Genomic DNA, 22,277 nt, shown 5'->3' with positions numbered 1-22,277 from the left:
TGGATCATTTTTAAGTAGAGGAGGTAAAAAAGATCTGTCTTGTACTTTATAAAAAAGGATAGGAAACTCATTACTTCTCAACCCTTCCTGAGCTGTCGGTGGGTCAGCGATTACAATATTACAGCACGCTGTGCAGCTATATATCACAAAACCCTCCAAATTTAACAACCAAATACATCCTTTATTATTGCCGTTCAGACTGACACATGTAAATGTTACATAACTATGATTGTGCCATTAAAAGAAACTCATGTTGGCTGCGAATAGTGAATGAGAACAGGACAGCAGTCTCTGTTTGATGTTTTGTTTACCCATCGAGCCACCCCTACCTCCTGCCTGTGCAGACTTTGTGGCTCCATGGCAACTTGACAATCCTTCTTCCTTTGCTTCCGATGGACAAGAGTCATAATTCCTACGGCCACTAGAGGGCTTTGTCACTTAAATGGAAGCATATGTTATGTTTGGGGCTGATGCACTCATTTCTCATGAGAGGACAGTTTCTAAATAGTGTTCAAACCCACATAACTTTATTTATAAATTCAGTGGTGATCTACTGAAGATGTCCAAACACCAAATATTTAAGGGTAAATTGTGAGGAAATGTTTATAAAATGAGGGAAACATGGAGTCTTGTGGGTTATAATAGTTCATATAGCTTAAATTAGAGGTGGGCAACATGACTCTGTATACAGTGGAACTATATAAAGTTTGTTAACCGTCAGAGATATTTCCATATTGTTTATACAGTGATAGCCTTCCCTTTAATATCTCTTGTTGTATAGATCATTGTGGGCAAAGTTGTGAGCTGGATTTATTTATGCCGATATTGGATCTTTATACAATTGTTCATCAATGTGATTAAGTACCTTGATTTGTCTTGTGTTGAATTTGCTGGATTAGGCAAAAACAGACTTTCTGCAGTTTAGCAAAGCAGCTTAAAGGGAAGAAGGGTGAAAACAAATGTCATGTGTTAATTACATATATTTCTATATTTGTGTACTGCCATATTACTGTGTGTGTTTCAATTATGTTACTATTGTGTTAGTTTCTTTCTACTATTAAAGGAATTTGCACCACAAAAATGTAAACAATGACTATTAATTAGAAAACAATATTTTTCTAATTTGAAGAAAATCTCACAAAAACTGGATGCATTATGTAAATGATCATTAAAATATAATTTGAGCACTGTAAAGCATTACCCACAATAACAGTGCAGCTTTTAGTTTGTTTAAGTTTATTTAGGCCTGCTCTGCCTCTCTGTATGTTTCTACAATCTCTACATTCTGGGATTTCACCCTGAGGTGCTTCTTACACGCTGTGCTTTTAAATCCCTCTCTCTAATGCTCTGCTTCTCCCATATTCGCAGGCAGGCAGATGCTACTGTCGCCCCCCATGGCCTCCCTCTCCATCCATTATGTGGTGTATGACAGTTCACCACATCCTCTTCATCAGGCTCACCTCTTCCCATGTGGCACTCAGTCAGACCGGGGCCACTAAAGCACCAACACCTGCAAGACCTCACGTTTGCCTCCTCTCATCACTCTCCTGGCGACACCCCCGCTTGCACACCCCCAACCTACTCCATCCTGCTTTAACCTTGCAGATTCCTGTGGCCATTTTAGGGGACAAAATCGCCTCAGGGCGGCGAGTTTACAGCAGGACCGCCGCTCAATTTTTCAGATAGCCGTACGTGACACTGGGATCATGGGGCATCTCGCTGACTCTGCTGAGAACAGCAAAGCTTGTGAGTGGTGTGCCATAAACCTGGCATATAATCTCACACCTCATGCAGCACCGCCTGTTGGATTCTCTTCACTTAAATAAGTGGCATGTGGAGCGTTACGGCTGGAGGATTCTGCATTAGAGGAGAGGAGCGGCTCGCCTGATGGGCCACTGTGGAGCTTTGTTTGTTAGTCTGTGTGCTTGGCTGGCTGCAGAGCTATGCAAAAAGGTAAACTGGCCAAAACTATCTCCGTCATTTCACCTCATTTTTAGTAGTGGGACAGAGGGCTGGCGTAAGCGGCTTAAAGGGATGAACTAAAAAAGGAGAGAATGAACAACAAAACAAAATAGAAATCTGGCAAGGTGATTATATTTGTTGTGTTAGACTTTCTGATGTTGGCATAACTCAATTATTTCTGATTATATACACACACACACACACACACACACACACACACACACACACACGGGCAAGGGCAGTGTGTAGATTGTGTGCAGGCAGGAAGTGTGTGTTACTGTTGCACCTTTTTAATTTAGAATATTACACATTTTGGAGTGGAGATAATCTTAAATGAATTGGATTAAGTGACTATTTTAGTAAAGTCAGATATTATAAATGAGAATCTATTCTTTTTCATCAAAACAAAAGGCAACAGTAGACAAAGCTGAAATCTCTTTTCACCTACACTGCAAGCCACATAGGTCATAGCCTCAGTCCTCCGTCAATAAAGACTACAAATATCCCTTTGTGTGATCGTAGCATGACACGTTTCACAGAGAGACATCTGCCGCCGCATTAAAGTTAACTAAGCATATGCTCTCCTCTCCCCTACCCCCTCCCTTCTGTCCATCACCACTCAGGAGATGGAGGGATGACCTTCCTCCTGTAAGGTAAAGGCGAGCTCAGCCCAACTCTGCAGAACTGCAGAGGTGGGGGCGAACTGGGATTTGCGAATTAACAGCATGAACAGCAGGAGTGCCAGAGCTGCTGTGATAATGCGAGGGGAAAGAAGAAGTCCTGATCCCAGAGAGACGAGAGGGGGGGAAGAGAAAGGAAGGAGGAAGAAAGTGCGAGAAGATGTGGTGAGAGGAAGTGTTGCCCTGCAGGTGCTGAGTCATGTCCTTGCTCTATTTTGCGTTGTTTTTTGCGTGTCTTCACTTTTTTAGTTTCTCAAATCGTCAGACTCCAGGTCTCGTTCTCTCTTTCTGCTTTCTCATACTCCTCTACAGTCGAGCTGCTCTCTTCTTCCCATTTCTTGCTCCAGCCTTCTCTCTCTTTAACGAGCAGTCTATTGGCCATGCTTCTGTTCTATCATTAATGTGGTCTGTGCAGAAGGAGACAGCTGCAGAATTAACTCACAGACACGGGCACACAAACACACTTTACATCCCATGTGAGTCCTCACTTAGAATCTGGCTCAGACAACATGTCTGCAAAACCTCATAATAAGAGAGCATGCATCCATCCAACCAAAGTGTGCACCACATTGATAGTAAAAACGTTGTGTTTGTGGAAGTAAGAGCTAATATGTCCACATAGGGCTGCATCGAACAATTAATTGATTAATCTTCTGAAAAAGGTTCTCGATTAATCGTTTTTTCTATGAAATTCAAAGTCCAAAAACACAAAGATATTCACTCTAATATGAGTGAAAAGCAGAACTTCTGCATATTTAAGAGGCTGAAAACAGCATTTTCTGCAAGAAGAATTATTTTAATGATTGATGGATTATCAAAATAGTTGTTCTGCTGATCAACCAATCGATCAGTCGGCTAATCTTTGCAGCTCTATTTCCACATGCTCCTTGTAAGTTTGTGCAAATTAAAAACACTAAGACACTGCTTGCTAGTGTCTTTTTGGGGTTGATGTCAGCATGTAGTCCACATTGTGCTTCAAGCTAAATGCTAATATCAGCAGGCTCACCATCTTACTAATGTATAGCAGATGTTATGTTTACCATGTTCACCATCATAGATTAGCACGTTAGCATTTGCCAAATGGCACTAAAACACGAAGTTGGGTTGAGGCTGATGGGAAATTAGTTTTAGGTGGTCATAAACCATATTAGGAAAAGTGAAAATGTTGCCCCACTGGTGGCACTGGATTAAAAGTAATCAGATTACAATACATCATGCATGTCTGCACCAAATTTCATGGCAATCCATCCAACAGTTGTTGAGGCATTTCACTCAAAACTACAAATGTCGACATCATGGTGTCGCCAGAGGAAACGTCAGAGGATCAGTAGGACGAATGTATGTACAGAAGTTCATAGCAATCCATTTAATAGTTGTTAGGATTAGTAAATGCATAAAAGTGTAAGTTAAACTGTCACTGTCAGATGTTTTAGACAACACACGGGCTTGGATTTGAAATGTTTGATCAATAAGCCTCACACGATTTTCTTTATCCAGTCAAACATTCTATGCATCCATCTTGTACTATACATGTTTTGATTTTAAATAATCTCGCTAAACTGAATCTTGACAGCCTCGCTGGTATCAGAGCACTACTGTTTGTTTATTGTTCTCAAATTAAATCTGATTAATTCGACTTTTATTCAAGTCCACGCTTCACTCTTTAGTCATGCACATCCTCTCCTCTCAGTTTGGAAACCACTGGTGTAACCTGCCCCCCCCCCCCCCCTACCTGTTTCACATGCAGAACTACATCTGGCACAAATGCATGCAAACACTGTTCCTGCAAGAGAGAAACGAGTTTTCAAGTTATATCTAGAAAACAAGTGTGATGTTAGTGCGCCGTGTTGTTCTCCACTTGTGGGAGGGTCTGTCTAATCCCAAACTTGTTGTCAAATGATGTCTGCATAAAAGTGAAGTCATGTTTTTTTGTGGAGCAAGAACTCAGCCAGACGTATTCAATTATTGAGAGCAGGAGGAAAAACCGTAAGAAAGAGAACGTATTAGCCACTGAAATGAGGTGGAAGCCGAACAACATGCTCAGCCAGTCGGGACCACGAGACAAAAGCTTGCATCCTAATCTCCCTTAAATCTGCCTCAGACCTAATGGCACAGTGTGTTTTTCTTTTTAAAATGTCAAACCAAGGCACCATAAACACAAGTATTTCATGCAGGGAAACCTGCTAGCAGACAATGGGACCTTAAACAGGCTCCACTAAGGACAGCTTTGGATGCTGTTTACTCAATGCTGCGTAACAAATCTTGTGCATTATTGCAGCTTCAGAGCATCAGGCATTCCTTTTGATGTATAATGAGTCTACAATGGGCAAAAAGGGCTGAGTCATCCCAAACCCAAGATGGCTGTCGAGTGCAGTAGTCTGCACATTTGCCATTAATACTGCCAGCCGTCAGGGAACGATGAGAGACATATGGGCTATCGCAGTTGTCTTCCTCAATGGCGGCAGATAGGAGTCAAACTACAAAGTGCTGCTAATGCAAGACGTCGCAGAGCTGAGGACGGGTATCAGGGAAATCTCTGGATCACCGTTTCTCTCTCTGTGAGGTATTTAAATGACAGACAGATTGACAGAGGAGGATCATATTATTAATTCAACAACATGCATGCCCAAGCAAAGATAAGCTTGAAATAGAACTGTAATTGTTGCTGTGGTGATGAGATGTGCGAGGCTCGTTGTTTTCAGACAGCAGCCGCCTCGCCAGATTTTGCAGAGGAAGAAAGTGAAAGAGAGCAAAACGGTGTGTGTGTGTGTGTGTGTGTGTGTGTGTGTGTGTGTGTGTGTGTGTGTGTGTGTGTACCAGAGCAGAGAGAGAGTGAGGATGTGTGTGTCACTCAGCACTCTAGACTCCTCTATTCTGTAGATCATTACAGTGTGCCATCATTAAAAGTAACTTTCCAAGGTCCGGACGGAAGGACAAGTCAAACTGCATGTGTTTGTCGTCGTTCAAAGACTCAGCGGTGAACAAAAGGTGCAGCTCACCGCCTAATTCTACTCTCCAGGCGAAGACTCCTCTTCCACTTTCTCTTTTATCATTGCGGCTTCTCGTTGAAGGCGAAGGTCGTCATTTCCGTGCCGCCCGAAATGCCAGTCCATCGCCTCCAATACCATGCATTTTATTGTTGAGTGAGCAAAGAGCATCCTGGGGGCAACAGGGCATCTTATGAAAGTACATTGTGCTAAGAGAGCGTGACGCACACGCACATTTTGTTTTACACACACTCCAACCCTACAGCACTACAGCGTCCGGTTACTCAACAGTCCTTAACGGTGATATTATATATATATATATATATATATAAATATATATAAATAAATAAATATATATATATAAATAAATATATATATATAAATAAATATATATATTTATTTATTATGTAATATATATATACTATTATATATATATATATAAATATATTAATATATATATATTAAATATATATTAAATAAATATATTTATATATATATATATTTATAATATAAATAATATATATATATATTCCATAAATATATGTATTTATTTATGTAATATATTCTCATATCTATCTCTATTATCTGTCTATTATTTCTTTCTTTCTTTTGTATTATATGTTTATGTATGTCTATATATCTATCTCTATACTATATATAATCCTCCCTCCCTCCCTCCCTCCCTCTCTCTATCTCTATCTATATATATATATAAGCCAGACTAAGATTTTGCTTCCACAGAACACTTTAGATCATTTAGAGAAGAAGAGGAGTAAGAAAAATTGTTGGGCAAACATCTGTACATTTAATCTTTGGCAGCTGTGTGCATTCAGCAAATACAACGTAATGTGCAGCTGAAGGAGCAGCGGGGTGAGAAGTTCATGAGGAGATATCTACAGGATAATGGCGGCAATTCCAATAACTCTCCTCGCTCACTGCACACCCACTCGCTCACGGTGCAGAATCTTAATCCTGGGTTCTAATCCTGTTGACTGAGAGGACACGGAGAGCCATTTTTTAACAATGCAAGTAATAAAGAAGACAGCGCAAAATACATCCCCACGGTGTTTATGACAGAACGCCCAGATTACATCAGGGACAATAACTAAAGTGCAACACAGCTATGTGCCAGGACATATTGCTTTGTTTCATAAACTGCCATCAAAGTCAAAGCAAGGGAAGTGTGTCAGAGTCTGATTCCATCCTCGCTTTTCCATGCAGATTATTATGATGCAATTGTCTAGAACTTGACCTTGTGCACGGTGAACGGATGAACGACGTGTCGGCATCGCGCCAGGATGTTACACAGACAGAGCGACTTCGTCACAGGTGAAAACAGCCCCGGCCGATTAGACTGCGGAGGTGTGTTTGTGTATCTGCAGTCGGGGATTAACTGCTCACCCTCATCATGAGGCCATATTGGCTATAACTACCGTTTACAGCTGGAGAGTCTGCAGGGAAACAGTTGGAAACAGAATGTTCTGCTCTCCTAATTGGCAAAAAAAGGCTGAGCGAGTTTGAGGGATTGCAGGATTTCGGTGCTAAGGGATAGAGGCTCTGTTGGTCGCTCTCTGAAAAATAGTTTCTGTGAACCAAAGAGCAGACAGACAGCTGGGACTACCTCAAGTCCTCCAGACAGAAATGTTGCATGTATAATGTATGTATTTATGCACGTATGTACAATATGTACTCAGGTTGGGACACGGTTTACTGGTATTCCCTCGCCCCTCTGCAGAGGCAGTACGAGCTAAGCTTTAAGAGGCATCTAGGCGAGGGTCGGTTTCGATATCAAACTCAAAAATCATAATCAAAAACGTTTTGAGGCAAAGTTCTTGCATAGCTTCTTCAGTTTGATCATCTAGATTTTGAGAACTTCTTCTTTGTTAAATAAAAATATATATATATCTTTATATATCTCAACGTAATATTTATTTTTTAAAAGTATAATTATGGGATTTGAACTGAAACTCAGGGACCAAACCAGCACAGAACATTTCAAATGATACTCAGCCCTGCGTGAGAATACACCTTGTTTAAGCTAACTGAGTTTTTCATTATTGTTTTTTTACATTTCCGACATCCAGACAGTGTTGCAGTTACTCTGGAGGATCAAAAGATCTTGCCGAGGGCAACTACCTTCAACATAATACAATTTCTCTATTAAATTGTTGATGTGTGGCTTGTGGAATATCCTGAGTGAAACTTAAAAAAATATATATATATAATAATTTGTAATTAATGTGTTTGTAATGTGATTTTTTCATTATTGATTTTTAGCCAAATATAGTTTTTTTTTATTAACCGATTGATGGAACATCTGGAAATAGAGCTGTCAAGATTAATCGACTCGACTCGAAAAAACATCTGCATTAGCTAGAGGCCATAGAAGTTAGCAAATACGTTTTGTTTTTTTATATGTCTGGATGAACTAACCCTTGAGACTTGTTGTAATCAACTATCCTTAGCATGGATACTATAAGAAATCCAGTTAACCTGCAGCGTACAAACGGGCCTGTTGTCCTGCCTGCACCTTAGCTTCTGGGGCCGACTCTCCACTCGTGTGACAGAGGAGAGACTTGTGTTTCTGACGAGGAGCACAGGGAATTCAGCCATGTGCTCCGAGAGAGGACAAGAGGGGAGAAGAGAGACAGGTTGAGGGAGGGAGAGGAGTCTGCTGCACAAGCCGAGGGATTTCTGTCAGATGTGTTGACACTTAATGGGCGAGAAGTCAATGGAGACGAGTATCGGAGGGTAAGCTTTGACGTGTCAATGGCTTGGGGGAAAGTTAGCTCTCAGAAAGACCCCCTTGCTGCTAGGACAGAAGGAAGAAGGAGTCAGCCCAGTCTGGAGTTTAATGGAAGGGGAGGTAAAACGTGAGGAGGGCGAGAGAGCAGAAGCTGTTAGCGGTGGCCGGGGATGTCGACAGTCCCCATGACGACCCCATGACAACCTGGCTCAGGTGTGTGCGGTGACCTGTTAATAATCTTGCATAGGTTGTTAACTACAAAGGAGGAGAGAGCTCAGAGGCAAACAACCGCATAATGAAGCGTACACGTCCCGACGAGCTCCGACTATAATAAGAATCTAACTCGGATGAATCCTAAGTAACTATTTTTGGCAAAATGTTTTAACATTTCGAGCAAACTATCAAAGAGCTGTGATAAAGATGTTTTACACTGCATCAAGTTTATTATAAAAGATGACAACAACAGTGAACATTTCCTGTGTACAGTAAATATTAAATGGTAAAGATCCAACAGATTTATCCCATCAAATATGTATTACTGCTTTTCCCTGCACTGCGAATTCTTCTGGCAAATCTGCAGCTGATGTCAATACAGCCAACATGAATATTCACATTAGTGCTTTATCGGCTGATCATTTCGGAGACTCATCAACTAGGCCTATTCGATTCATCTTTAAATCGTCAGAGAACAATGAAGAATTGCCTGCGTCTGTTTTGAAATAGCTCGTTGGTCCAACCGACTTACAATTATAAAGACAAGTGAGAAAATCAGCTGGAACCAGTGACTGGAAAATGATTTTAATCTGGGTTTATTAACAAAGTTGTTGATAATTATCTGTTAATCAAGTATTTAATGTATCGACTAACCATGATGATATCACCAGTGTAGAAATATATATATATATATATATATATATATATATATATATATATATATATATATATATATATATATATATATATATACACACACTGTATATGTGCGTAGTCTAGCATCTGCCCATGCACATACATATGTACAGAAAATCCCTACACAAACCACAACTGAGGCGGCATGCAACAGCGGTCTGTGAAGTTGAAATAATGTGTTTTCATAACCTCTCTAAACCAGTGGCTGTGCACAAGGCACCGGAATCTATTTTTTTCTCCCCCATGTGCACATGGCCCAGTTCAAAAAGCATGCAAATCCATCGCAGTCTGAATCCCTTCTATGCAGTCTAAGTAAAAAAAAAAAAATCTGCAACGGATACATTGATTCTGGAAGACAGACAACCTCAGGTATGTGCGCTGAGTTGAAATCAGGGGTGGGGGAGGGGGGTTTGGGGGAAGGGGAAGAGACCACATCTTTCCTGCAGACAAATTATGTAACAGACAGACTATGGTATTCAGACCGGAGGAGTCAAACCTGAAAGGCATCTCAGGCAGGATGTCTGCTGAGCAAGTGGATCATGATGTAACGTGATGAATCTCTGGGGAGATGCGGAGTAAGGATGTTAGGGGCTGCCATTTTTCAGACAGCAGCCTTTACTGCAGGAGGGATGCATAACAAACATGGCCCACACACACACACACACACCACACGCATGCAAATGCATCCACGTCTACATGTGACACTAAATCCTTCTCTCTTTTTGTATTCCTTTGATTATGTTATGGATCATTGTTTATTTGGATTTGGTTGTACCAAATTAAGAAATATACTATATTGTAAATCAACACATCTTTACACTCATACATTATATGATACACTTACAGCAATATTATAAACCTGCTAAGACATTATTACTAATAAAAATAATACCAAAATCAATAATTTGATAGAGCCTACAAAACAATAGTGACATATTTGTAACCTTTACATCCATAACTGGACAAATATTCATAATAAAAATGATACTAAATTACTAATTAGTGGTAGACTACTGGCCGACCGATTAATCAATAATAATAATACTATTATTTAAAATAATCAATAAATGTTCATTTGTTATTATTATTAAATTATCATATTTTATCAGACAACAACAATATATTGGCATCATACATCGACAGCCCTGCTCTCTATATAATATAAAACCCACATCGGTCGAGCGCTAATACTAATATATTTAAAGCTTATACCTGCAGATATCTTCGGCTACAGCCTACAGTTGACAGCAGCATCCCTCACACTGTGCCGACACACGCCTTCACTCGCACTATAGCTGTGGTGCACAGAGGGCACACAGAAAATCCTCACTCCTGATTCGCTCCAAACCTTAGACCTTTCCAATAATCACATCCAGACGAGTGCTCGACACCCAGGATGATCACAGCTCTAATCCCCATACTCATGTGGGGTAAAGCTACCAATTGTTGCTGTAGAGTAATTGCTCTGCATAGTAATTATCCTCAATAAACACTGTTGCTACATGCCCCCCTGAAGAACCAGCTGTAATTATTTCCTTTGAAAGGCAATTTTTCATTGCCTTAAATGAAACCACTTAGTGGATGGTAACTTTTAAGGTTTTGCAGTTGTGTAATGAGAGGATATTCTTGTTAAATAGAGCCTCGGCAGACTTTCCTTTGAAAGGCTGGTATTGGTTTGAAAGAGAGAAAGAGAAAGAGGAGAGAGAGAGAGATTATGGGAGGGTGGGAGGGATGGCTCTAGGCAAGGAAGTGGAAAGTTTATCGCCATTTCAAGGTTGTGGTTCATCCTATCCACCTGTGAAGCTTCATTGACCACATTGCTCTTCATGGGCCATAAACAACAAACTAACAATTGCCTGCTGGACAGACACACACACACACACACACACACACACCTGTATTTATACACTAATTCCTCCCTCTAATGTGTTCTGCAGCAAATCTCTGCGGTGGCAGCATGACGCATGCTGACACCTCTATATAAATTATGAAAGCATAGACCAAATCGGGCATTAGTCTCTGTCTGGCTCTAACAAAAGCACACTGGGGGCCACCTTCAAGCAATCCAATGGTGAATAAAAAAGCAAAAATAAATCAAGCTGTCAAAGATTTTGCATCAACCTACAAACTGTCAGATTAAAATATTCTCAGTGCCTACAAAAGCTTCGCCGATAGTCTCTAGACATCTCTGCCACCCACATCTCTACGGTTCAATGGCACCACATCGACCACGCCCCTCCACCTAAAGAGAGAGCATGCCACCCCCAAATCAATCAGAGCTGAATTATGCCGTTTGAGGACGGTTATTTATCTCAACCAATATCCACAAGGAAAGACCATAAGGGGTTTTGGAGGACAATGATTAATTTAATCAAGTGTGAGTGAACTTTCTCCAAAAATCAAGCCGCTCCAACAGATAATCCGCTTTCCCTGAAACGTTTCCAACAGGATTAGCCCCCGAGGGAAGCCTGGATGCGTTTTACAGTGGAGAAAGAGAGAGAGGCAGAGAGAGAGAGAGAGAGAGAGAGAGAGAGAGAGAGAGAGAGAGAGAGAGAGAGAGAGAGAGAGAGAGAGAGAGAGAGAGGAGAGAGAGCGAGAGAGAGAGAGAGAGAGCATACAAGACACAGAGACACAGAGAGAGAGGTAGAGAGAAGACAGAGACAGAGAGAGACAGAGGCAGAGAGAGAGAGAGAACAGAGTAGCGACAGAGAGAGAGAGGAGAAGAGAGAGAAGAGAGAGAGAGACAGAGCAGAGGCAAGAGAGAGAGAGAGAGAGAAGAGAGAAGAGAGAAGAGATAGAGAAGAGAGAAGAAGAGAGACAGAGAGAAGAGAAGAGAGAGAGAGAGACAGAGACAGAGAGAGGAGAGAGAAGAGACAGAGAACAGAAGAGAGAGAGAGAGAAGAGAAGAACAGAGAGAGAGAGACGAGAGAGGAGACCAGACGATCTATAGACTACGATAGAGAACAAGTACATATAAGAGAACAGAGACAAGAAGAGAGATATAGCAGAGAGACAGAGGACAGAGAGAACGATAGAGAAGACAAGAGAGAGAGAGAAGAGAGAGAGAGAGGAGAGAGTAGAGAGAGAGGATAGAGAGAGAGAGAGACAAGAGAACAAGAGAGACAGAGAGACAGAGAGAACGAGAGAGAGAGAGAGACAGAGAGAGACATAGAGAGAAGAGAGAATCAACAAGAGAAGAGAGAGAGAAGAGAACAGAAGAACAGAGAGAGACAGAGACAGAGAGAAAGAGAGAAGAGAGAAGAAGAGAGGAGAGAAGACAGAGACAATAGATAACTTGAGAACGAGAGAGAGAGAACATAGACAATAGATAACAGAGGACAGAGAGAGAGAAGAGAGAGAGAGAGATAGAGACAGAGAGAGAAGAGAGACAGAGAGAACGAGAGAGAACAGAAAGAGACAGAGAGACAGGAGAAGAGAGAAGAGAGAGAAGAGAAAAGACAGAGAGAAGAGACAGAGACAAGACAGAGAGAGAGAAGAGAGACAGAGAGAAGACAGAGAGATACAGAGAGAGAGAAGACAGAGACACAAGAGACAGATAGACACACACGAGAGAGAACTAGAGATAGAGAGAGACAGAGAGAGACAGACAGAGAGACAGAGAACAAGAGATAACAGAGAGACAAAGAAAGAGAGACAGAGAGACAGAGGAGACAGAGAAGAGAGACAGACAGAGAGACAGAGAGAACGAGAGAGAACGAGAGACAGAGACCAGAGAGAAGAGACAGAGAGACAGAGACAAAGAGAGACAGAGAGAGAGAGAGACAAGAGAGACAGAGAGACAGAGAGAGAGAGAGACAGAGAGACAGAGAGAGAGAAGAGACAGAGAGACAGAGAAACAGAGAGAAAGAGAGACAGAGAGACAGAGAGACAAGAGAAAACAGAGAGACAGACAGAGAAGAGAGAGAGACATAGAGAGAAGAGAGAATACAGAGACAGAGAGACAGAGAACGAGAGAGAGAGACAGAGACAGAGAGACAGAGAGACAGAGAGAGAGAGAGAGAGAGAGAGAGAGAGAGAGACAGAGACAGAGAGACAGAGAGACAGAGAGAGAGAGAGAGGAGGAGAGAGAGAGAGAGGAGGACAGAGCAGAGAGACCAGAGAGTACAGAGACAGAGAGACAGAGAGAGAGATGAGAAAGAGAGAGAGAAGAGAGAGAGAGAGAGAGACAGAGTACAGAAGACAGAGAGACAGAGAGACAGAGAGACAAGAGAGACAGAGGACAGAGAGACAGAGCGACAGAGAGACAGAGATACAGAGAGAGACGAGGGCCAGAGAAGACAGAGAGCGAGAAGACAGAGACAGAGAGACAGAGAGACAGAGAGAGAGAGACCAGAGAGACAGAGAGACAGAGAAGAGAGAGAGAGACGAGAGAGACAGAGACGAGACAGAGAGACAGAGAGACAGAGAGAGAGAGAGAGAGAGAGAGAGAGAGACAGAGACAGAGAGACAGAGAGACAGAGAGACAGAGACAGAGAGAGAGAAGTAAAAGTACAAACTAAATCAGAATAGTGTATTTAAGCATCAACATAGATTAGTTTCAGGGTCAGAGCAGATGTAAGGTAAGACATGGAATAGGGAGAAGGATGATGAACCTTGACAGAAAACAAGAAATTCTTGCTTGTGCATAAAATGTTGTGGTGGGGAGTGAAGGCATGAGGTCATATCTGGGTGGGGAAGTCTCTATGTTAAACCATTTCCTCCTCGTGAGGAAACGTGTTGCTGCCTGGGAGCTCTGCATGCTCTTTAGATATATATAAATCAGTGGTGTGGGTCAGATTAGGTCGGACACATGACAGACAAGAAGGGTATATTCGTCTGCTGTGCTGGAAAATGTGTCTTAAAAGCAGTTTTGGTGTAATTTGACTTGATCCGAAAGTTTTTCCTTCTATGTGGGGGGATTTTCATGTCCCGAGAGCTTATAGAAACATTCTTATAAACCCTTTGTTAAGAAGAAGAAAAAGAATGCTTTACAAACTGAAAACTACAGGCAGTTTCTTTAGTTTTTCATCTCACAGCAACATTATGTTCCAGAAGCTGTGTGATAATCTGCTGTGCACTGCTCTCATAGACTTGCTGACATTACTGTCATGTCTTTGTCTTGTACGCTTTCTATTTTTAGTATTTATTTGTGTTACTTTCTATACTGTATTTATCTCCGTCCTTGTTCTGTCTGAATTTCCCCGTCGGGGATCAATTAAGGTTTATTTTATCTTTTGAAAAGAGATTAAATGAATAGTAATATTTTTTTTTAAATCCACAATAGTAGGCAAATATTCTCACAGAGGCAAATGATCTTTAACGGGAAAAAATAAAAATAAGAATAAATCAGAATTGTGGATTAAAGTTGAAATACAAAGAGGGTGGGGGAGCTGAGCTTCAGCAGAAGCTTGTACTTTACAAGGTGTACCGACTGCTCACAATAAACGCTAAGGAGGTTTGGCGAATGTAAGACTTATGAATTGTATTACAATCTCATGAGTCTCTCAAAGCTCACGCAGCTCTCCAAAGTGTGCCTCTGGCCTGATAATTCAACTTCCTATTTCAAATCTATGTTGCGCCAAGCTGGAGGTTACAACTGCCAATGGGGCGGCGCTGAGCCACACTGAAAGCTGTAGCCTTTGATTAAGCTCCTCTATTCCAAGCTTAATGCCCTGGCCCTGAATTATTCACAGAGTTGGTGGAGAAGGGTTGTGCATGCTACAAGCTTGCTAAGTGTGTTAGCCTAAAAAAACATAATGCAATAAAGCTCATCCATGCATAATGGATGGGAGACTGGGCCTGGGTGCTCTCTGTCGTGGGAAGACAGAATTAGAGAGAGGGGATCAGAGGGACGCAGCTCAACGCCGATGTTGCCAAATCGCTGTCTTCCCATGCCAGGGCACTCTCCGGCCACAACCCCTCCACTTCTATCTGCTGCTCTCTCCTTCTATCCATCCAGCAGAGCTTTAGCACAGCTTCTATCAAATTCAAGGGAAATGACAAGTGGAGGACATCTCTACACCAAGAATTAGAAAGTCAACACGGGTCACAGAGGATTGAATAAAAGCTCAGTAAGGGATTACAGTCAGGATTTTTTTGGGGGGGGTTTATTTGAGTTATTTAGCCACCTTAAGCAGGACCATAATGAATTTTTGCTGGTTCTAATTAATTATAATACGCTAAGATAATGATCTCTGTGTCACATGATTGCATGCGGTGTAATGTGCAATCAACACCACCCTGGTTTTAGCGTGCCAGCACAGCTCTCCCTCTCCGCAATTAAGGAACTGATTGTCCCTGGGGTGGTGCATGTCATACAGGCTCATTTATCACCTCCCGTGTAGCATCACTTCAGAAGTCCAATTCACACCTTCAGAATCTATCATACTCACTGCGAAAGCTTTGTTGGCCTGAAATATTCAAGGTTACACAGTCATGAGGAAGAGATTTGATGCGTGCTTCCAATTCAGCCTCCGTATTGGTGTTGTGTGTTGCGTGGGATGCAGTAATGCAACATTTTCACTACTGAAATGACTAATTCAACTTTAAATCTCAACTGTTACATGGAAGGAATGGCTGTGCTAAAAAAAAACTCCAAGCGGAACGAGGCGCAGTCCAACATTTAAGTCTTTTGCTTTCAACCACCGGTGAATATGCAGCGTTTTTCTTGTTTTAGCTTAGCGAGCATCGTGTTGTGATTTTGGCAATCAAGGTGGAGGAGTGTGTGATTTACATCTTGTCGAGCTACTGAGGAGGCAGCATGTTGTGTTAATAAGCCCGACGAGACAGAATGCTGCTCAGTATGCTCTTCACATACTTAATTTTACTAAAGAAATCTGCTCGACTCTACTTACACCATTAGGGAAGTTATCGCTGCTGTTCAAAAAAGTATTCAGGAGGGACCAGCGCGTAAAAGAAAAGGCACACTTGTTATTTCCACCGTTTGATACAAATGTCCTTGAGGTCCTGCTGAACTTAAAATAATCGCCATCTATAAAAGAGAGACTCTGAATGTATACATTTAAAATGTGAGTGTCCTTTTTTACCTTTCTCCTATAAAGACACAAGCAAAGAAAAACAAAAGTAGTTAAGAGAAGCAGTTCGGCGAAAACAGTCCCCACTTCGAGCCTGAAGGTCGCCTCTAAAAAAAAAAAAAAAGTAAAAAGAGACTTTTATGCACACAGATACAGTGTGTAAATAAATAGCTAAAAAAACAAGCAGAGTGCTGTTAAGCATGCATAAGCCCTTTGAATTAGTCTTCCTGATCTGCCTTGGATGACAGCCGTTTGCAGGCAGAATACGATATGAGAGCATATCACCACAACACAGACGGTTCCCTTATGTCAACTCTTCCTCTCCACACAAAAACTCATTTATTCGCTCATTATTCGACACCGCCACTAACATGCTAACCCCCTCCAGGACGTAATGTCGCTGGGCTATGGCTCAATGATTTCCAAGAATTGTTGAGGGTCGAGTGATGATCTGCAGTTAAGACATCCTGCCCCTTCAGTGCTTTGTCTTCCATGTTATAGCAGTGCATTTCCTCTGAGACACGTCGGAGCTCTTCCACTCTGCCCATTGTGTTCACCAGCCGACAGCATGTAAATGGCGTCAGGATTCATTACTCATCGTGTCTCATAAACCGCATCTGTCTTTTTTTACAGTTGACTTACAATTGATGGCGCGGCATTAAAAAAACATCCGGTAAACCCTTATAAATATAAATAGGGGAAAGTGGTAGCAGATATTGAACATTAACCGTGCAAATATCCAGACCTTCTCTCTGTGTGTTTGTCCAGCTTATTATAAAACAGACTGTTGACACTTGAACTTGTGTTACCCTGCAACACACACAGACTGGTGTGCAATAAAACCAAATGAGTCAGTGTTCCTAAGTGGAGACAGAGTACTTTGTTGGATTGAAGCGTCTCCCGGCGCTCTTGCAGCAGGGACAAGAGGGCAGCAGAAGAAGTGACCAATGGAGTTCAGAGCAAAAGACCCCCCCCCGTGTGTTTTCCACTGAGGTCCTGATGCTGCCAGATAAATGGTGTTGCCACGGTCCCCGATGTGTGTCACCGACACTTGCGGGTGTGTGGTTTTGGGAGCTGGTATGTGATGCTGGTTTACAGCTTGGAGGCTGAAGAGTCACACCCACACACATTAGGGTCAGTCTTTGTGTGTGTGTGTGTGTGTGTGTGTTTATGATTCTATGTATGTAGTGTGTGTGTGTCACATTTTTAACATGTGACCTTTGCATGTCGGTGTCATGAGTGTGTGTGTGTGTGTGTGTGTGTTTATGATTCTATGTATGTAGTGTGTGTGTAACATTTTTAACATTTGACCGTTGCATGTCGGTGTCATGAGTGTGTGTGTGTAAATCATGGCCTGCTACAGGGCCATGACACAGCTTGTCATCTTGTCACAGCAAGAGCCTGGCCGCTCTGAGAAAATAGCTGCGGGAGAAGAAACAAGATGTCATGGTTTAGCAAATATGTACTCCCCGCGCTCCATCGGTCACATGCAGATTTAAAAGAAGAAAGGCAAGAAAGAGGGCTTCTTTGTAACTCCCTGCTTATCCTGCACTTTAAGCATTTAAAAAGACTGACATTCTGTGGAATGTGTCAGGAGTGAGGCATAATTAAAGTGCATCTAGAGTGGCGATCCATTAAAATGATAGCAGGCAATCTTGCAGCCAGCAGGTGCTGTGGTCAAAGCAATTGACCTGAGATTATTGAGGTGTGATGCAGCAAGGGGTTGACAGCCTGCTGGAAAAAGAAAAGGTCCCTAGCAGAGACAGATTGTCATCCTGTTAGTGTTTACTGTGTTCATTAAAAAAAAAAGGTCTCTCTTCACGGTCTATTGGTGATAAAGCAGCATGGGCGAAAAGCGTGTGTGTATGTACTGTGTGTGTGTCTGTAAGGGGGGGGGGGGGCATGACTGGGCAGAGAGAAAGAGTGAAAACAACTGAGAGAAGAAGACTTGTTTATTCTCACACAGTGTCATCATCAGTGAATGTGTGGTTGTGAGAAAGAGGCGGAAACAGAAACTGGCAGAGAGAGAAGAAGATGAAAATGAGCATAAGAAGCAGTTAGAACGGCTTGATTGTAATGTATTGGCTAGAGTATGATATTCTTCTCGAGAAAATACATTTGGAAAAGCTGGTGATCGTATTGCATTTAATGACAACACAACAGCAGATGTTCTCTTTGAATGGTGCGCGTGTGTCGGATGTTGTGTTACAGAGCGAGCCAAAGAGTTGTTGATATGGGCTAAAAAATGCGTTTGTAGAATAAATGTTTAAACTGTCCATCTCCAGTGTGTTTAAAAAGGAGCACCACATGTAATCTTGTGAAATGTGCGCCTCCCAACTTCTATAAACACAGAAAGAGACCATTGCGGAGTCGTCTGTCAAACAGCCGGAAATGTTGGGAGTCACAAAATGTCACCTTAGAAGATGGCGAGCCATAAAAGTGCTCAGGGTAAGAAAAAAACATCGTCCGTGGACCCAACACAGACTAGTTTCAAGACCTTGAAACCTTGAAAAACAAATGCCTTTGACCAGAGACGTTATTGAGCTGAAAGATTTGAAAATGGCCAAACAGCTCAATGCACCTTTTAACATTGACTCTCTTTGATGTGGTAAAATGGAATAAGAAATACCAGCAGGCTATAGTCAGTGTATTTTGATTTTAATAGATATACTGAGCTCCACGAGGGGTCAAAAGTTCCACAGGGTACCATTAAAAAACGTCTTTATCCAAAAGCAGCTGTGGGGGATTGTGTTGTTCACGTGGAAAGATATTCACAATATCACGACAATGTTCCGCCCGCAACAAGTAAATCCCAGGTTTTGATGTTAACAGTAGCGAAGGCATTTTTCACACTAGTTCAATGATTCAAATGTTTGGACAGAGGTGCCAGGTACGTGCCGATCTGCTCTGCGAGTTTGATCATTGCCTGAGGGCGACTTTGGTGAGGAATCTAAAAAGGTGTGAGCGACAGGCTACTTTACTCTTACAGACACGAGCTCTGTCCCTCTGCTGCCCGATGCATCCATCCTCTTGTCACTGGGGCACAGCCATAGGTCACGGCAAGCACACACACAAGCCCCAAGCAGCTGCCAAAAAACATGGCGGTGGATGACAAGGGAGATGACAGCAAAGGAAAGGAGTAAATGACATGACATTCTCTCTCAAGTCGTCTTCTCCACTGCGAGCGAGATGTGTAGCTTCACCGCGGCTGGTGGAGCATCTCAGTGTGACAGAGCGGGGATATTGAACCGCTCAGCTTCCTCACTGTAACCAAAGTACTTTAATGGCATTCAGTAGGATCAGCTACTCTGGCTAGATTGCCAGTGTAATGCACGGCAGTAAATCACGTTCATTGTCTACGTACTTGTGCAGCGAATGATGGAAAAGCCACACGGAAGGAATGGTCAGCCGCGTCACGGCCCGGACAAAGTTATACGGTTCAATCTGGGCTCTTGCTTGAGATAGAAAAGCAGACATTCAGAGACGCTCATCTGAAATAATCTTCCTAAATTGGCAGTTAGCATCTTATCTCTGTAATATGTGATACTTTCAGCAAGTGTCAAGCAGCAGTGTAGAGTATATCCTGACGTTTATTCCCTCTCTACATGCCTGAACAGAACTCCGCACTGCCAACGTTACGCTGACATCACCTCAGGTCCGCTAGCAAACCCCCCACGGTGTTCTGCTGTCATTCATTTGCTTTCCTGCTGCTGACCCATCTCCTCATATTAAATGATGTCTGCTGTAGCACGCTGCTCTCAGAAGCACCAGCTGAGAGCTTGGCCAAATCCCACAGTGCTCCAGTGTTTATCGTAGCTTTCAGGATAAATGTGGCCAAATTCCTTCGACCCCTCCTTGAAAGTCAAAACCAATTCTGTATTCTACAGTAGCGCTCATCCTCAGAGACAGATGATAAATCACGGCAGTGAAGCATGCAGTACAACAAAGGACTGCAGTGCTGCACTTTAACCCAACCCAGTCATAAAGCAGCTCGCATTGATGCGGCTGGCCTCCTCCCTTCCCCTCTCGCCTTTGCGTTGATTACAGGCAGAGAAACTTATGTGCTCGAGCTTGATCATCATCTCCCGCAATGGCCAAACATCCCTGCTTCCCTCTTCTCCTCCTCCGCTCTTTCCTCCATCCTTTCCACCCTTTACTCCCCTCCATTACACTAATAAGGCTAATCACCCCTTTGGCTGGTGAAGCCATGGGCCTGGAGAACATGTCAGCAAGGGGAGATCAATGGACTACATCAAAGGGCTGGAGCAACACACAAACCACCCCAGCACAGGGCCCGAGAGATAAGGCTGCTGCTCCCCTACATTTTTCATGAGATTATCTACCACTGTTCTGTTCTTGCCTGTGGTTTGAGTTCAGGGTGCTTTTAATGAGCGTGGCAGCACCAGATACTAACGCTGACAGCGATATCCAACAGCTTGGAACCACATGCGTGCATACATGATCATGCAGACGTGCACAGGTCGTGGGTAGCCGTGCAACCACCAGTGCATGCATGGTTGATACAGCATGATTGAGTATCTGCACACAAACTCCCACGCAGGCACGGCCGTGTTATTTCTACAGATGCATTAGAGCTTCATCCATAATAGATTAGTTGCTAATTAGGGGATAGTTTGCTGGTGCTAAAGTAATGTTGAGGGCAGAGAGAGGAGAGGAAGAGTAGATCGCTTTGCCAGCCAACTCAGCATCGCAGTTTCAGCGCCGTCTTTCTCACTTTCGCTCTTCCTGAAGGCCCGCTTCACGATCCAAGTGTGCTAACTCAGCCTCTTCGGCGGAGGAGGAGCTGGCTGGCCGGCTGAGGAGCTGAGCCGAGGGCCCAGAAGAAGGAGGATATGAACTAGAGGCTGGTTTCCTCCAGTTAAGAGGGAGGAATGAGGGGATAAAAGAAACGCTTAAGCTCTCGCTCGGCAAAGAGGAGCAGGGATGAATATGTATGAGGAGATTTTGTAAGGGAGTTGACCTTTAAGTCTGACGAAGGTGTTAACTGGCTGATACTGGCTGAAATGGGCTGGAACCCAAGCTACGTTCCAAACTACATTTTATTTGGCAGTACACAAAATAACAGACAAACACTGTTGTCTGTGGCTAATGGCAAGTTGCACAAACAACTAGTATTCTATACAAGCTTTATGTCGCGGATATGGAGCTCATAAAACTAGAACGATGCTATACTGTCTAGACAGAGCAACGTCATTTCAGCGTCAAGCAAACCAAAACTTTTAAAGTGGTCTTTGGAGTACTGGACATGTAGTTTCTGTCTGGCACACTGAGATCTCAATCAATTACACCTGTCTGCCTCACAACACAGAGGACAGTACGGATAAAAGCAGAGAGAAAATATTTTTCTCCCCCAAAACACCTCGACTAGAGCAAGCTGATCTGGCTCACCGCAGAGGTATTGACTCACTCCACTCAAAACAACATTTATCATAACTCAGAGAAAATCTAAGGGAAGGGAAGCAATAACACTGTGATTTTCTTCATAATGAAATGGACAGAGGGAAACATAAAGAGCTGCAGGTAATGAGTTCTCAAGAATGCACCACATTTACATAAATATTTCTCTTTCTAGTGTCTAGAGCCAGTAAAACTAACAGAGTAGAGACACAACTGTTTATAGTCTGAAAGAAAATTGTGATTGAACCATTGTTAAACTATATATCAAACCGTATGTGCTACTATTAAGTACATATAAGAATATACCTTATTATTAGATTTTTTTTTGTATATATATATATATATATATATATATACAAAAAAAATATTGATATACGCTCATTATATCACGGCTAAGAACCAATCAGATTGCTTGATTTGACATGCCATTATATATATATATATATATATATATATATATATATATATATATATATATATATATATATATATATATATATATATATATATATATATATATATATATTTATTTATTTATTTA

The 22,277-nt window shown here is 42.2% G+C and overlaps 1 protein-coding gene across 4 annotated transcripts in view; it reads right to left on the bottom strand.

Annotated features, from left to right (window-relative positions):
• magi3b (membrane associated guanylate kinase, WW and PDZ domain containing 3b) overlaps positions 1 to 22,277 on the bottom strand; it is a 115,458-nt gene that overhangs the window by 45,045 nt on the left and 48,136 nt on the right. The window lies entirely within an intron of this gene.

Source organism: Cottoperca gobio, chromosome 5, assembly GCF_900634415.1.
Source record: "Cottoperca gobio chromosome 5, fCotGob3.1, whole genome shotgun sequence".
Lineage (NCBI taxonomy): Eukaryota > Metazoa > Chordata > Actinopteri > Perciformes > Bovichtidae > Cottoperca > Cottoperca gobio.
Note: the sequence above shows the minus strand (reverse complement) of the source record. Positions and strands in the feature narration are given on the sequence as shown.